The sequence below is a fragment of the Vipera berus genome (genome assembly GCF_964194415.1).
Source record: "Vipera berus genome assembly, chromosome: 1".
Taxonomy (NCBI): Eukaryota; Metazoa; Chordata; class Lepidosauria; order Squamata; family Viperidae; genus Vipera; species Vipera berus.
This window is the reverse complement of record NC_138202.1, coordinates 124,506,534-124,523,982: the sequence shown is the minus strand read 5'-3', so window position 1 is coordinate 124,523,982 and position 17,449 is coordinate 124,506,534.

Genomic DNA, 17,449 nt, shown 5'->3' with positions numbered 1-17,449 from the left:
TTAACACAAAAACAAACACTAGTCTCTAAAAGCTGAGTTCAAGCTTTTTAAAGTTGTATCTTTATATACAAACCCAGAGATATCAGTATAGGAATGGTGTATGTGTGAATGCACACAGACTTCATATTCTAAATATGAGAGACAATTTAACTGACTGTTGAGCTGTGTACTAAATAAATATGTTGGTGGTGAGAGTTGGGATATTTATTTCACAACTTTTCCATTGCTAAGGAAAAACTAAAGTTTTGATAAGTTTGAAGGAAATAAGTTTGTTATTTGGGCCTTAGAAAAACTGTTAAAATAAATATTAAGTTTAATATAAGTGATTGCCTAAATACATCTGAGTGATGCTTTTTTTTAAAAAAAAAAAGAGGCATCATTATGGAATTTACTGGGGCTAATTTAAAATTTAGAAGAGTGGGAGAAGAAAATTTAAGTTGTTAGTGCAATCCAGTTATTTCCATAAAATCACAGAAAAGATTTTAAGCTAAAATTTCACATTTCAAAGAAAATAGTCTGGGAAATGAAAGGAAAGATTGAAGGAAATTGTAAAAGTTGTCTCACTGGATATCCTGATTCTGATGTTAAGGTTAACCCTCAAGTTCAAGTAATAGTTAGTGGCACAGAAAGGAAGTGGAAAAGTTAGCTTGGTAAGAAGCTCACAGCTCTGAAATCATAGAAAAACCATAGGTGCAGGTGCAATAAGGCAGAAGATGTCTACTTCTACTTCTGCTGATGGAAAGGCTACTCATGAGGAAGTAAGGGGGGAAGTACTAGGTCCATCTGGGATTCCAGGTTTTGCAGCTTGATGGAGGTGGGTGTACAAACAAATATGCTGCATCACATGGCATTGTGGCCAATGATTGTAGCCGTGGGAGGTTGGTTGGCCATTTTATCATCAGTGAGGATCTCAGGGGCCTAGTTGGGGGAGACTTGAAGCTTGAAGACTGGAAGGGAGGCAAGCAATATAAGTTTGATGGGTTTGGTGGAAGAGAAGAAGAAGAGGAGATTGAGCAGGAAAGAGAGGGCGGGGAACCACTTGGTGAGACTTTGCAGAGACAGCATTTTCATGTGAGCATTTTTGTCAAGAGACAGGGAAAAGTGGGATTATATAAGTTCTCAACTTATGACTGGTTGCTTAGTGAACACTTGTATTTACAAGGGACACCCCTCCCCCCAAAGGGACTTACGACCTAGTTTTGAAGTTCCAATGACGTCACCCCCCCTCCTTGCAGTCAAATGACTGCGTTTTGGGTGCTTGACAACTGCTCTGCATTTATGGCTTTTTGCAGCATCACATGACCAGAGTTTATGACTTTTTGCTAGAAACTTTTTGTTCCTGCCCACTTAGCAGTCTAAAGAAGGAAATGCAAGTAGATTAATAGGTTAATGATTTGGTGGGAAGATAACAGTATTCCGTGTGCCTCAACATATAGCCATGCTGGCCACATGACCACAGAAAATGTCTTTGGACAATGCTGACTCCCTCAGTCCAGAAACAGAGATGGGCATCATGCCCTAGAGTTAGACATGACTGGCTAGGCCACAGGGGTGGGGAACCTTGGCTCTTTTATGACTTGTGGACTTCAATTCCCAGAATTCCTGAGCCAGCATGGCTCAGCTTGGAAACCTCTCCCTTTCCCCTCAACATGGCTGGCTCAGGAATTCTGGGAGTTGAAGTCCATGAATCATAAAAAAAGCCAAGTTCCCCACCCCTGGGTTAGGGAAACCTTTACCTTTAGCTAGAAATCAGCATTTACTTCCAGTTGCCAGCAAGCACTGGGGAATAAAACAACAATGGATTTCCTTAACAATGATCACAAACATGTTGTAAAAGTGAGTTGGGTCATCTGGCTTTCTAACTGCTATGACTTACAGCTGTAATTGCTAGGTCCGATCATGGTCATAAATTGAGGACTGCCTGTATTGAAAGAGGGGCTATGCTTTTGAACTGGGCTAGATTTTTAAGGAAACTTTTGTCGGGTGCAAGGGAAGAAGGTTTGCTATCTTGGAACAAGCCTCAGGACAGAACATTGGCAAACATACTTACAGAGTTCAATAACTTGGATTTGTTTTTGGGTGTTTCTTTTAAAAAAAAAAATAACATTGTACCTGATTATACTTTAATGTGCCTGTATGCTGTTTTGTAACCGTGCAAGTAAAAACTGTAAAACTGCACACAACTTGAGGTGGGTTTGGTTTGGCTTGGCTTGACATTGACTGCCCAGAAAGGAGGAAGCTCAGCCCGAGCAGCTGGTTCCAAGGGCTGAGCTTCTTCCTTTCTCATTGTTGGTGTCTGCTTTTGTTTCAGAGTAAGCCTGATGTATTTGGTATTAATTATTCTAGCCGTGATACTCAACTTCCTCCCTGCAAAAGCATCCTTAGTAATCATACCACTGGTTAAAGGCAAGTGAGTTTCAGAAAGGCAGTGCAAATGTGTGCGCTGAAAATAAAATTAAAAATCCACAGTTGTTTAAGTGTACACACATACTCATATAAATCATATAATTACCATTTAGCCTTTAATTACACAGCAAAAAAAAAGGATTCCTAAGTCCTCTCTTATCTGATGGCTCTAGTGGTTAAAATGCTGAGTTGGGATTGAGAAGATCTATATTCAAGCCCACCATCACCCACTGGATAACTGCCTCACAAGATTGTTGCGTGAAAATTTAAAGAAAGACTGCCATCTTGAGGTCCTGGAGACAAGATAAGATATACATTTATAATCTAAAAATAAACCAAGGGCAGAGGGACCTTGAGACTCTTTGATCAATGTAGTTGGTGAAGGGCCTCTGGCAACACAAGCAGAAATGTCTTAATCATAAGAAAATACCGTATTTTCCGGCATATAAGACGACTTTTTAACCCATGAAAATCATCTCAAAAGTTGGGGGGGTCATCTTATACGCCCAGTCATCTTATATGCCGGAAAATACGGTACTGCTGGGAAATCCAAAGTGAAAAGCCTAAAAGGAGACATAATTTGGCTTCATCCATCTCCTTTTCTAATTCCTGGACAGTGTCCTTCATGGTGCAGCAGACTCTCCCAGTATTAATCTGATGTGGTGTTGTGTGAAGAACATGGAGTTGGTTTTCACTATATTCTGAGATCTGTGTCCTTTACCCAAGATTCAGTACAAACGCAAGATCACATGTACTAAAGTGGTCTTCGCTAGACTGAAGCTCTCTTGCTGAGGTTCTTTTCTGACTACATTTAATGTCTCCTAGTAGACTGGCTTCCAACATATTTTTTTCCCTACAGCTGCCACGACTCTGCAGTGAAGAAGCAGAAATGTGCAAGAGCAGAAAGGACACACTCTCCACATCAGAGAGATCCCAGATGAGTACATCGCAGCTGAGGTCCCAGCTTGGCAGAAGTGCTCTGGTGTGCTGCTTTACTTAGCATAATAGTTAATCCAGCCCTGACAGTTTCTAATGAAGCCTAAGCCACCGGAGATTCTTGACTGTACTCCAAGTTCCACCATCCTCATTCCAAGTTAGAGGTTCCAAGTATGGCCTTCCTTAAGCAGGCAGACAGGCAGACTGCTTTCCAGAAACTGCTAGCAAAGAAACACTGCAAGTAGGGGGGAAAAAAGCCTCTGATTTACACCCTGGGGCTTGTGCAAATGCTGTAAATCCTCAGAAGGGTCGGTCTGAAACCAAGGGAAAAGGAATGAGACTTTGAGGAATAACACATTCTGAAACATTCTTGACAAGTCCATTCCTAACTGCCTTAAATCATCTTTCCTGGTCTGTGTCGGTATAGTTGCCCCGGCTCAAATTAAGCACCCTGTCACATTTTTTCAGGGGCAAGGTTGCCCCACCTAAATGCCTCATAGAAGAGAAGCCTATGCCCATTATTTCCAGAAGGAAAGCACTAGTGCTTTTTCCATTGCTAACATTTATGCCACCCTCTGTACGGAAGAACAGAGAACAAAACATCTAATGTGTTGTTGTTGTTGTTAATGTTATATCTCTTAGAAAGTCATGCAATCACGGAGGAGGAGTTTGAAGGTCATTACTTTTTCCAAAGCAGAAAACCTATTCAGGGATAAAAGGAGAAACTGGATAAAGTGAATGAACTAGCTCTCTTGCCAGTTCACTCCTTTTCTCTTGATTTAAATCTGTGTCACTGGACATAACTTTATTTTTTCCCCTTGTTTGCTGTCTTTTTTGTATACATCACACATTTCCTGAGGGACCTGTGGCAGCGTTAGGTAAATGGTTATGCTAATCAGTTAACTGGTACTTTCCCTGTGAAGAAATTATTGAGAATTTGAAGAATACTGTATGTGCTTCATCTCCCCTGTTCTCTTCTAGTTTTCCAGTTTCTTAAGGTAGAGTGCTGTTGAGCAGGCTTAGTGTAGTGCTACTATTACTTAATATAATAATTGTCAATAAGAAAGACAAAAAAAAGTCTGAATGGTGTACCTGAAAACAGACGAATAAAAGACAAACAAGTAAAAAAAATCACAAAATACAAAGACCTGGAGAGAGAAGTAGAACAACTTGTGGGAAAAGAAAGCAAAGATACTACCAATAGTCATAGGCACCACGGATACAATCCCCAAACATCTGGAGCATTGACAAAGTTATCATCCATCAATTGCAAAAGGGAGTTTTACTTGGAACAGCTTACAGTATACTGTAATCAGGGGTCGGCAACCTGAAACAGTGAAAGAGCCACTCGGAGCCAGTTCCCTCAAAAAAAAAAACACCACCCGGGGAGCCGCAAAATGTGTGCGGGCATGCGCGTGGGCATGCACACGCTCACAACAGGGGGCTTGATTGAAGAGTAGAGCCGCCCTAAGGTGAGACATGCACTGGCCCTGCCCCCATCCAGCTCTGGTATGGACGGCTCTGCCATCCTGGCTTGTCCTCCCCTTGGAAAAGACTGCTCCGAGGGAGCGGAGGAAGAGGCCAATGGGGAGAAGGAGCTGCTGCAGCAAATCTTCCGAGGCTGCTGCTCGGACTTGCCTATCTCAGCTTGCTGTGGGATTTGAGGGTTTGGGGGGTATTTTTGCATACAGTTTACTTGGGGGGGGAGGAGGAGGAGGAAGGCCGGAGCAGCGAGGGGAATAGGGCAGAGAAAGAGAGAACAAAAGGCAGATGAGGAAGGCTCCTCCCTCCCTCTCCAAGGCAAGCTGCCCTCCTCTCCATCCTGCGCCCCCTCTCCCAAAGAGTTTGGCTGGCAGTTTGTCAATCACCGCTCTTCCTCCTCATCATCCCCCTACCCATTCCGGCTTGAGCACAGAGTTTGTGCCAGATGAAGAAACAGGGCGCTTCCCCCCCACCCGCTTTTTCTCTTTCTCTCTTCTGCTTACATTGTTTAAGTTTGCCTGCTCGGCTTCTCTCCAGCCATCCAATCGCATGGCTCCTCCCTCCTGCAAGCCTCGAGCTTGCCAGCCCTCTCTTTTTCCTGCAATTCCCTCATCATCATAAAAAATAATGAAAGGCATGAGAGACGGCAGCAGTGTTTTCGCAGGAGGGGAGTCCAAGGAAGGCGCAGCAGGTGGAAAAAGGGCCAGTCGGCCCTGCCGTGAAAGAGTGGGGTGGAAAGAGAGTCGGGTGAGACGGCAGTCGGGTGTGTTTGGAGGAAGGGAGCCTGAGGAAGGCACAGCAGGTGGAAAAATGGCCGAACAGCCCTGCCGCGAAAGAGTGGGGTAGAAAGAGAATTGGGCAAGATGGCAGCAGTGTGTTTGGAAGAGGGGAGCCTGAGGAAGGCACAGCACACTGAAAAACAGCCAAACGGCCCTGCCATGAAAGAGTGGGGTGGAAAGAAAGTTGGGTGAGACGGCAGTGGTGTCTTTGGAGGAGGGGAGCCTGAGGAAGGCACAGCAGACGGAAAAATGGCCCACTCACCCTTCCAGCAGTCCTCCAGTGTCTTCCTCCGCTGCCGCCATGTGGAGTCCGAAGAAGAAAGGAGGTTTGTGGGCAGTCCCACAAACCAAAGAAGTTCAACCAATCAATTCAAACTTCGAGAGGTTTTTTTTTTCACGAGAAGTTTGAATGGAGTGGTTAAATTTTTTATTCCCACTTTTTTCTGGGGGGGGGACTGCACATGCCGGAGGACTGGGAGCCGCAGGAGACGGCTGAAAGAGCCGCATGCGACTCCGGAGCTGCGGGTTGCCGACCTGTGGCTTATATCCTGCAATACCTTTAATACCATCAAACAACATCTGCCTATCCCAAGTCCTTGGGAAGGATTCAACTGGGGGGGGTTAAAAATGCCAAATCCAGTTTAAACATCTAGCCAACTGGGTAACCAACCATAATAATAATAACCATCTTCTATCTCCAAAGAAAACTGGGAAGGACACCTAGGATAGAGCAGGGCAGAGAACTAAATCTAGATAAACCAATATGTATCTAAACTGCAATGTTTCTGAGGAATATCATAAGCTGTATTCCTATGAATTCCAGAGCATATGTGAACAAAAGGTTTTAGAGGTATTTGGGCATTTCCCCCCCACAATCGTTTATATTCAATATGATAGAAAATAAATTGTTTCCATTTTTTTTAGAAGGAGGAGGAGAGCTGCACATGGATGAGATGAAATTCTTTATGAGTGGGGTACTTAGTTACTTCAGTTAAAAGTTGGAACAGAGGGAATTTCTGTGAGAGCCTTGTTGTTTCTTATACTGCAATCTCTAAATCTACAATTTCCCTGACTTTACATGCTTTGATAAAGTCCCAAAGAAAAAGACAGGTTTTCTCAATATTAGGATATATTCAAGGAACTTTACAGTGAACTAAAGATATACAATAAGCAGTTCCTCACACCAGCAAATGATGTTCAGAAGTAGTTTAAAAAAAAAGCAGAAAACACTTTTCAACATAATATTTGTACAGGTAAAGTCCTCGACTTACAACCATTTGCTTTGTGACTGTTAGAAGTTACAATGGTACTGAAAAAAGTGACTTATGACTGTTTTTCACACTTACAACCACTGAGGCAACCCCATCATTGCCTGATCAAAATTCAGACACTCGGCTTTCGGTTTGTGCGTGCGGCGCCAGCAGATGTCCGGGAGAAGCTCTCCCCCCCGCCATCCGGTCTTTCTTCCTCGGAGGACCCTGTAAAGGGTTAAAAGTCACCCTGGAGGGGCGACCACCATGAGAAGGCAGCCCTCCATTACTCCTCTGGCCCAAAGAAGAAGAGATCAGCCATTAACATGGCCAATCACTAAGACGTTCCCTACTGAAAGCCAAAATCACTATCAAACACAATGGAACAATCTGGAGGATTTGGGTGAGACCTTACCCTTCTTACTTCCCTAATTACTTTCCTGTCAGACTTTCTTGAAAATCTTTTCCCCCCTTCTTGAATAATCGGTGACTGCTTACTTGGGGATTTACAACCTTAAAGCATCAAAAGAAATCAGATGACTAAGCTAAATAACTAAGCAACCCTATCTGTACCCCTGAAATTTTTGGGCCACTAAAAAGTTTTTATTGCCTATTTTTACGGGGACCTACTACTGTATTTACTACTAAAAATGAATTAATTGGATAAAAGACTTATATTATATTACTCTGCAAAAGGATTGTACATGCTATTGAGGACATCTTGTGGTGAAACCTGGTATAGCAAGTAAACCTTTTTTTTACTCTGAGATCTGGCTCCAACAGATTTGTCCTTCACATTATCTTTAAAGATAAAAATTGGGAACACCTGGCACTGAAAACAACCTTTAGAAATAGTGGAGGTGGACATTTATTGACTTTTATTAAAATAGCCTCCACTAAAGGCCTATCTGTAAAATACTAAAGAAATGGAAAAATATATCCCACCACTTGACTATATACTCATACTTGATACAATTTTGGCAATGACTGCAGAAATAAAAGCCAGACTTAAAGACAAATCTGATTGCACAAACTCACCAAATGAGACTGTTACTTCAATTGATGAACTGACAATCCCAAAACAAACAGAAGATGAGGAATTTAACAACAAAACAGGGGAGTTTAAAGTACAACAAGTACAATCTACTGAAAGCCTTTGAAGCCCAAACTTTGATTTCAACTATAAAACCTACAATCCAACAAGCAACAGAAGCTGAAGAAAGCAATACTAAGATGGAGGATGCCAAAGGCCTTCAAATATAGTACACCAAGACTTCAACCAACCAAACAATAATTACAACACCAGACATGACCTCTTACCTAAGCCAGATGGATTTGAAAGAAGAAGACCAGATTGAACTAATGACAATGGCACTATGCCATACATGGAGATTGGATTTACTGGAATGAAAATTTAATGACTACAAAGGAGTTATTCTCTATGAAAAATTGATAACTGGATGGTCTCCCTGGATTCAAACAACGTGCATAAGAAGAAAGGGAGACACATTTGAGAAGCTAAAGGCAATGATATGGAAACCTGCCTGGCACAAAAAGAAAGCTAGAATTAGATTTAAATGAATTTTTCTTCTTTTTCTGTTGTAAGTGTTAGGACTTGCAATAATAAAGCTTAAATTTTTCTCTCAATTGTTAAAAGATATAAACTGAGTCTACATTTAGGATCTAGATTTTTAAGGCAATGAAAATTAGCTACAAATAATAAAACATACTTTCTTAACTATAGATGAATTGTAAGGATGACAAATAGAATATGTATGTATTTCAGATATGATAATTACTATATAAGGAAATAGATTAGCTATCAGAACATAACTTTGAATTATATTATAGAATTTGCAATGATATAATAAAAGATATTTTAAAAATGGATGAACTACTAAGATGTTAAATAGAATATATTTGTTGTAATGATAGAGCTAAAAAATTTTCTTAATGGGCTAAGGGGAATCTTTAAAAGATACACATTGATTTTATACTTAACTTTTAGACCTTTAAAGGAAAGGAAAATTAGCTATTAGAATATTACAGAATTTGGAAGGATACAACAAAAGACATTTTCTCAATAATTAGTGAACTATTAAGATAGTTCACTAGTGAACTATTAAGAGCCTTGGTGGAGCAGTGGGCTAATGCCTCCTTAAGTAACACCAGCTGCCTGCAATTAGTGCAGGTTCGCATCCCACCAGACTCAAGGTTGACTCAGCCTTCCATCCTTCCGAGGTAGGTAAAATGAGGACCCAGATTGTTGGGGGCAATAAGCTGACTTTGTAATAATGCTGCTTGGGGTGTGTGTGAAAGTCCTAATAAGCAGGCATATACATAGAATGAAGGCTACTGCTAAGCTTGTAAGCCGCCCTGAGTCTTCGGAGAAGGGCGGGATATAAATGGAATTAAAATGAAAATGAAATGAAATGAAGATGTTAAATAGAATAAATCTGTATAACATAAGAATGCACTGAAATGAACAATATATGTATTTTGGACAGGATAATTACTATATAATGAAATGGGGGAAATGTGGACCACCCAAAAGTTAAGTTTTCTTTTATATATTATAGGCTAGTTCAGAATATCTTAGTCCAATTCGGTAAAATGTAAAAACAGGACATGGATATGTATATGTGAAAATATATTGAAAATTGTTCTAATTGATTGTGTTATAATTAGAAATGTATTAATTTGATTAATTTGACTATGCTATCATAACTAAGGAAATTGGAGAGGGAATTCTTGTTGATGTAACTTGACCTATCTACAAATGACTTTGTTATTTACTATTGTTTACTTTCAACTACCCAACCACCGTATTGCTTCATAAATACCTGGATGTAAAACTAAAAAATTAATAAAACTTGTATTAAAAAAAAAGTTCAGACACTCACCATCTCGCATGTATTTATGACTGCTGCAGCATCCCAGGGTCATGTGATCACTTTTTGCAACCTTCTGACAAGTAAAGTTAATGGGAAGCCAGTTTCAATTAACAATTAAACTGCAGTGATTCACTTAACTGTGGCAGGAAAGGTCATAAAATGGGGCAAAACTGAATTAACGTCTGTTTTGCTTAGCAATAGAAATGTTGGGCTCAAATGTGGTCATAAATTGAGGGCTACCTATATTGATACCACTAGAGTTATAGAGCCTTAATGTAAAAGTACCTGGTCCATGCAAATTTAATGGCAAGCATAATTGCCATTAAAGTTTCACTTTGGAAAGATGTAATTCATTATTCTCCTCTTAGCCCTGAACAAACTCTGCATGAGAAGTCTGTGCAAAGTTATTGTGAACAAATAGAGGCATTTGAACAAGAGCTGCAACAGGCAAAAGCATATGCTTTATTGATTAAGCAGCATAAGAGGGACTGCTGTGATTCAAATCCCAGATTCCACCATATTGCCACCTTCTTCCAAGCCAGAGCCACTCCCACAAGATTTTGCCATATTGCCTTCTTCTTCTAAGCCAAAGCCACTCCCACAAGTGGGTGTTGTGTCAGATGAAGGTGAACAGAAAGCACCTGCGTCACGGTTTCAAATGTGGTCATAAATTGAGGGCTACCTATATTGATACCACTAGAGTTATAGAGCCTTAATGCAAAAGTACCTGGTCCATGCAAATTTAATGGCAAGCATAATTTTCAGTGGCAAGAATAGTTTTCGAGGTTTTCACTGTCTATTGGAAAAGAATTGTTTAATTTCCCATGCTTTCATATTTACTACTGGGTATTATTTTGTTTTGATCACTGATTGGAATAAGGTGTTTCAGAAATCAGCTTCTCTCTGGATTCAGTTTGAAAATTACTATTTGACTCCACTGAAATTCTGCTAAATCTTATTTATTCATGGATGAATTTTGGGACAGCTTGAAAAATCATAGATATATTTTTAACTCTCTTACCCAATGAAATTTCACATTCTAGGATAATCTTATAAATAATATAACCCACAAATCTGGAGGAGAGGGGTGTAAACTGACAGCAATCATATTATTTTAGACTTTGTTCTGATGAAGCAGGGCTTAAAACAAATTAGATTACTTCAGTATGCCTCTCATTAACTTAGCCAGCTTGCCTTTGGACTTTCTAGTCCTGATATCCTAATTTCTTAAAACTTGGGAAAATTCCACTGTGACTTCTAAGCAATAACTCATTTTTATGAGAAGTTGCAGGAATTTGATGACAGTGATATTAAACAGATATTAATTATTTCTATAACTTTTGGAATAACAAACTGTTCTAATATCCTGTTTTAATATACTAATGTACTATGGCTTTAATCTGTAAAATTTAGTTTATTTTTCTATGAAAATGATGCTAAAGAACATACACACACACACACACACACACATATAATTTTTGTTTTGGAGAAGTAATACATTAGTTTGAGAGATACTATTTAGAGTTAGAATTTCAACTCATACACTTGGGCTTATGTTTTAATTCCAAATTTTGGGATGGAATTCACAAGTGTATTATTTTGATTTTAGACAGATAACTCTATGTCCTAGAAGCATACCTTCTTCTTATCTATATCCCTAATATTTTAAATAAGGACTATGGTCATTGTTAAAAATAAAACTGGTATAAAGATGGCTAAACCTGTAAAAATAAAGTCAGACTTGATTTGCAACCTGAACTGATATGTATTTGATGTAGGAGTAACTATAGTTTTAGTTATAGATCTGTCTGTGCACATTTGTGTGGCATACAGGACCTATATATCAGTCATTTGTATAGTATAGGTAGTCATCATTTAATTATGGTAATTGGGACCTGGATTTCCGTCACTAAGTGTTGCAGTTATAAAATGTGAGGACAAATCCCTCAGCCCAATCTATTTTATAGGATGCTGATTCTAGTACAAATAATGAGACCTTGCCATATCCACCAACTTGAGTTCCAAAGGAAAGGCAAGGTGAAATTACAATGCAGCTGTAAAGAAGAGAAAACACTGCATCCAAAGCTACTATAGGTCCTTCCGTAACAAAAAGGCACTGATGATGTTACCTAGTTTGGTGGTGAAACGTCTGCAAGCAAACAACCAATCCCAGAGAGCACCAAGGACCCCTCATTTCAACCCTCAACTACAAGTATTTTCTTCTACCCGTAACAAAAATCTCTTCTTCTCTAAAGAAAAAAAAACAAATTATTGTAATCCAACAAGAACAAAGGCAAAGTGGTTCCTATGAGGGGGACCTAAAAAGGTATCAAGCTGCTTTTCCCTTAAATAGGCTGGCTCAGCCTGTGAAAAGCCTGTGAAAAGAAATACAGTAATAATCAGACTAGAGCTGGGAGGGACCTTGGAAGTCTTCTAATCCAACCCTCTGCTCAAGCAGGAGACCCTATGCCCTTTCAGACAAGTGACTGAAATGGGCCTTGTGTAATGACCACTCATTCAGCAACCGTTGAGACTTGCGATGGGATAAACGAGTGGTACTTACAACAGTCCTCAAAGTTCCAGCTATCCACAGTCACATGACAGTGATCTGGTGATTAGCAACTGGCTGGGATTGCTGACTGTCACAATGTCCCATGGTCATGTGATTGCTGTAGGAGATGACCAGGCTGAACCCGAGGGGGAGGAGTCAAATGCATCATAAGTCACGGGTCCCAGTGTGCCTGCAAGAGATCTAAGTCCAGCCCACCTTGAACGCTTCTTAATTCCCACTCATTTCTCTTGACTGTTAGTCGCTCAGATTTTGTAGAGAGCTTAAGCTTGCAATGAATCTTTATATTCATTTGAACTACCTGAATCTCCTGATTTCCCCAACAGACATTATAAAGGGTAGTCCTCAATTTATAACAGTTCATTTGGTGACTGTTCGAAGTTAAACAGCACTGGGAAAAGAAATGTATGATTGTTTTTTTACACTTATGACCATTGCAGCCTCCTGGTAGTCGTGTGATCAAAATTTGGATGCTTAACAATTGGTTTATAGTTATGGAGTCTTCTTCTGGGGTCATGTGATCACCTTCTGTGATTTTTTTTTTGACAAGCAATGCCAAATCTGAGGAAGCCAGATTCACTTAACAACCATGTTACTAATTTAACAGCTGCAGTGATTCACTTAACAATTGAGGCAAGAAAGGTCATAAAATGGGACAAAATTCACTTAACAAATGTCTCACGTAGCCACAGAAATTCAATTGCTCAGTTGTGGTTATAAGTCAAGGACTATCAGTACTTCACAGGATATAACTTACAAGTAGGAAACAAGTACTATTTTATTGTATCCCTGAAATGGCTACTTTTATCCAGTCAGAATTTTCTGAATTATTTTATGTGTTATTTGTCTGTTCCTCAGTAAAGTGTAACTTTGAAAACATTATTACACACAGGAATTTTTAAATGATGTTTCTGCAACAAATATTGTTATACTTGTTTAAGGTTGTAATGTACTGTATAAAACACATACTTGCTTATTGCTATCGATTAACTGCTCCTTTTTTTTCCCTCGGGTTTAGCTAAATCCAGATGCTGGATCTTTAAATAAGAAATGGCACAAAAGTTAGAGGTAACTCAAGCCATAAAACACTGAGACAATTTCAGCAAGAGCTGTAAGCTGTTAAAACAATTGAGTCCCCATATGTGAAAACAGATTATTATCAGCAAGAAATCTTACCCATTGGACAGGCTTCATTGTCCTGATGGCACTTTTTTTCTGATAAGTTCTTAATTCTCCATTCCCCATGCTTCAGTAATTATATTTTTTTTCAGTCCATTTTTTGGACAGTGTTCTATTTAGTAAAGATAATGGAAAGCATGTGAGCAAAGCGTTTCCAAGGTGAATAGATATTGGCATGCCCTTTAGGAGTATAGATGAACTCATTAAGCTCTGGTGGATTTCCTTTAAGGGCTTTCACAATATATGTATGGTTGCATGTGGTTTAAGTGGGTATAACCCATCTACACATATGACTTCCAATCTGATGATATTCAAAAAGGTTTTGAAAACTTGGCCATCACACATGGTCTTTGTTTTGATTTTTCTTCTTCTTCCTTTTAATGTTGCAAGCCACCCATAGTCTTGTGGTGTCCTGAGACCTCTAAATTGAATGAATGAATGAATGAACAAGCACACCTCCTTTCTGCAAGATAATAATTAGGCAAAAGTCGGTTGTGTGCTTAGATTAGCCTACAATGATTAAAGCAAACGATGACAACAAAGTTGCACACCACACCAAATCCTTTCAAGTTTTCTCTCTTAGGCCATTTCCTTATTAGTTACTTAGAACATCTCCACATAACCCAGTCATCACTGATATACAGGCTCCCATCACTGCTGTTCTTTGGGCACAATAATCATTAGACAACTCTAGAAGATGCTATGTGTAGTGAACAAATGAATTTGATCCTAATTTAGCGGGATGTGCAGCTTCCCTTTCACCATCCCAGTGAGCCAAAGGATTTGAATTTCACCCATTTCCATCATTTTAATCTTTTCAGCCTCCATTACAGGAATAATGTATATATTGTGCTGGGGGAGGTATTTGACAAACACTGCTAAGGCCTTTGACGTTTTGAGATTCAAAAGAGACTCTATGTATGTCTTATACAAAGATACAAATATAAAGGGCTAGGAAAAGAATGAATTAAAAAATTGGAATTTTCACTCTATGGTCATTTTATTTTATTTATCCCATGTAGACAGGGCAACAGTATATAGCCTTGCCGGACTCCTTTCCCAAGTTTGAACCAATCAGTGGTTCTGTGTCCAGTTCTCACTGTTGCTTCTTGATCTGCATATAGGTTTCTCAAGAGACAAATAAGATGGTCTAGTATGCCCATCTCTTTAAGAACTTGCCACAGTTTCTTGTGAGCCACACAATCAAAGGCTTTAGCATAGTCAATGAAGCAGAAGTAGATGTTTTTCTGGAACTTCCTAGCTTTCTCCATGATCCAGCGTATGTTGGCAATTTGATCTCTAGTTCCTCTGGCTCTTCGAAATCCTGCCTGTACTTCTGGTAGTTCTCGATCCACATACTGCTGGAGTCTAGCTTGTAGGATTTTAAGCATAACTTTATTAGCATGTGAAATGAGTTCAATGGTGCAATAGTTTTAACATTCTTTGGCACTGCCTTTCTTTGGAATTGGAATGTAAACTGATCTTTTCCAATCCTGTGGCCACTGTTGAGTTTTCCAAATTTGCTGGCAAATTGAGCGTAGCACTTTTACTGCATTGTCTTTTAAGATTTTGAATAGCTCAGCTGGAATACTGTCACCTCCACTAGTTTTGTTGTTGCTCAGCTTTCCTAAGGCCCATTTCACTTCACATTCTAGGATGTCTGGCTCGAGCTCAGTGACCACCTCAGTGTGGTTATCAGGGATGTTAAGCTCATTCTTGTATAGTTCTTCTGTGTAATTTTGCCACCTCTTCTTAATCTCTTCTGCCTCTGTTAGGTCCTTGCCATTTTGGTCCTTTATCATGCCCATTTTTGCATGAAACGTCCCTTCATCTCTCCAATTTTCTTGAAGAGTTCTCTGGTCCTCCCTATTCTCTGTTAGTCTTATAAGGCACTGTAGCGCTTCATAGAACCAGTCAATTTCATCCTCTTCAGCACTGGTGGTTGGGGCATAGACTTGGACTACTGTGATATTGAATAGTTTGCAGTGGATTCAAACTGAGATCATTCTGTCATTTTGGAGATTGTATCCCAGTATTGCTTTTCCTACTCTTTTATTGACTATGAAGGCTACTCCATTTCTTCTGAGGGATTCTTGCCCACAGTAGTATAACTGATGGTCATCTGAATTCAATTCACCCATTCCTGTCCATTTTAGTTCACTGATTCCTAAGATGTCGATGTTCAGTCTTGTCATTTCTTGTTTGACCATGTCCAGCTTTCCTTGATTCATGGATCTTACATTCCAGGTTCCTATGGAGAAAAAATCTTTACAGCATCGGACTTTCCTTTCACCACCAGATACATCCACAGCTGAGCATCCTTTCGGCTTTGGCCCAGTTGCTTCATTCTTTCTGATGCTACTACTACTAGCCCTCTGCTGTTCCCCAGTAGCATATTGGACGCCTTCCAACCTGAGGGGTTCATCTTCCAGCATCATATCTTTTTGCCTTTTCGTACTGTCCATGGGGTTTTCATGGCAAAGATACTGGAGTGGGTTGCCATTTCCTTCTCCAGTGGATCACGTTTTGTCAAAACTCTCTGCTATGACCTGTCTCTCTTGGGTGGCCCTGCATGGCACAACTCATAGTTTCATTGAATTACGCAGCCCCTTCACTACGACAAGGCAGTAATCCATGAAGGGGTTAATAAGTATACCAGATCATTAAAGAAGGGGGAAAATGAAAGAGCTTCAGACTTTTCTTTCATTTTTCTATTCTCTTTTTTGTGCTGCCTGCTTGTTTTTGCCATTTTACAAAGGGATAAGAAAAGAAGTGTTTGCAGCTGTGAGCACTCTTTCTCATGCTCTCCTAGCTTATCCATACTGGAGTTTCTCAAAATAGCTGTAACATTAAATGCTTATCAGAATTTCACAAGTTTGGGGTGACTTTAATTCAAGACATATGCATCTCCATATTTAGTTAGATGTATTGTGTTTCTATTTATTTATAATAATGTGCTGGTTGCTTTCCAGAAAAGCAGCTGTGCACTTAACAATTGCTCCATGCTTTAGCCTTCACTCTCATCTTCTGGCAGTCACAGATTTCAGGATCTCTTCAGAATCTGGCTGCCTCCCCTTTAAAAAGCTTTGATTAGCCTTGGAATGTGTGGAAGTATTTGCTTTTGATCTAAGATAAGAGTCACGCTCTTCCAACTGCTATGTGGAATCAGTTTCCCAGATGTCACAATCAGTTTAATTCAGAGTTAAGGTCTGTTGTCCACTATTTTTCATTCCTGTGGAAGTTTGTGGGTGAAACCACCATGAGGATTTAGTTCAACACTCAGTAAGGGATAAGAAAAATAGCTTTTATTTTAGGATAGGCAGGACACCTCTCTCCAATGCTTAACATTGTGAGATTAGCAGATGGGCAAAAGGGGTGAATCCTGACACAGTGATGAATGTTGACAGTTTGTTTTACCCTAAAAAATAAATTCCTTTTGGAATTGAGAACAAACTTCAGCTAGATAGAGGAACCCTTGTCTCTATCTAGCCATAAGTAGGTGTCCATGGTCATCATTCTCTATAGATCAATCCAGTGCTTTTTTTGTAAAAGAAAAAGGTGCCGGAACTCACATATGTCATACAACCCATCTTGCCTACCCTACAAGGTTCCATCCAAAAAAGTTGCCGGAACTCCGTTCTGAGCGTTCTATGAGAAAAAAAGCCCTGGATCAATCTATTAATGTTGCAATTTCTTTGGGACTGTCTCTGGGACAAACTCTCTATTTGGTTTGTTTCTTAAATGTAACAATAATCCAGTGGAACAATGTTATATGATGAATCATGATACCATAGAAAACAATCTGGTTTTCACAGATCTGGTGTTAAAGGTAACAAAATAGAGAGCTCTGTTTAAAAATCCAGATATTTTAGGCAGGATAAATTGCTTTATTGGCATGTATGAAAAGAACATGTGGCCCACCTAATTTCATTTCTCATGACTACTTGGAGATAG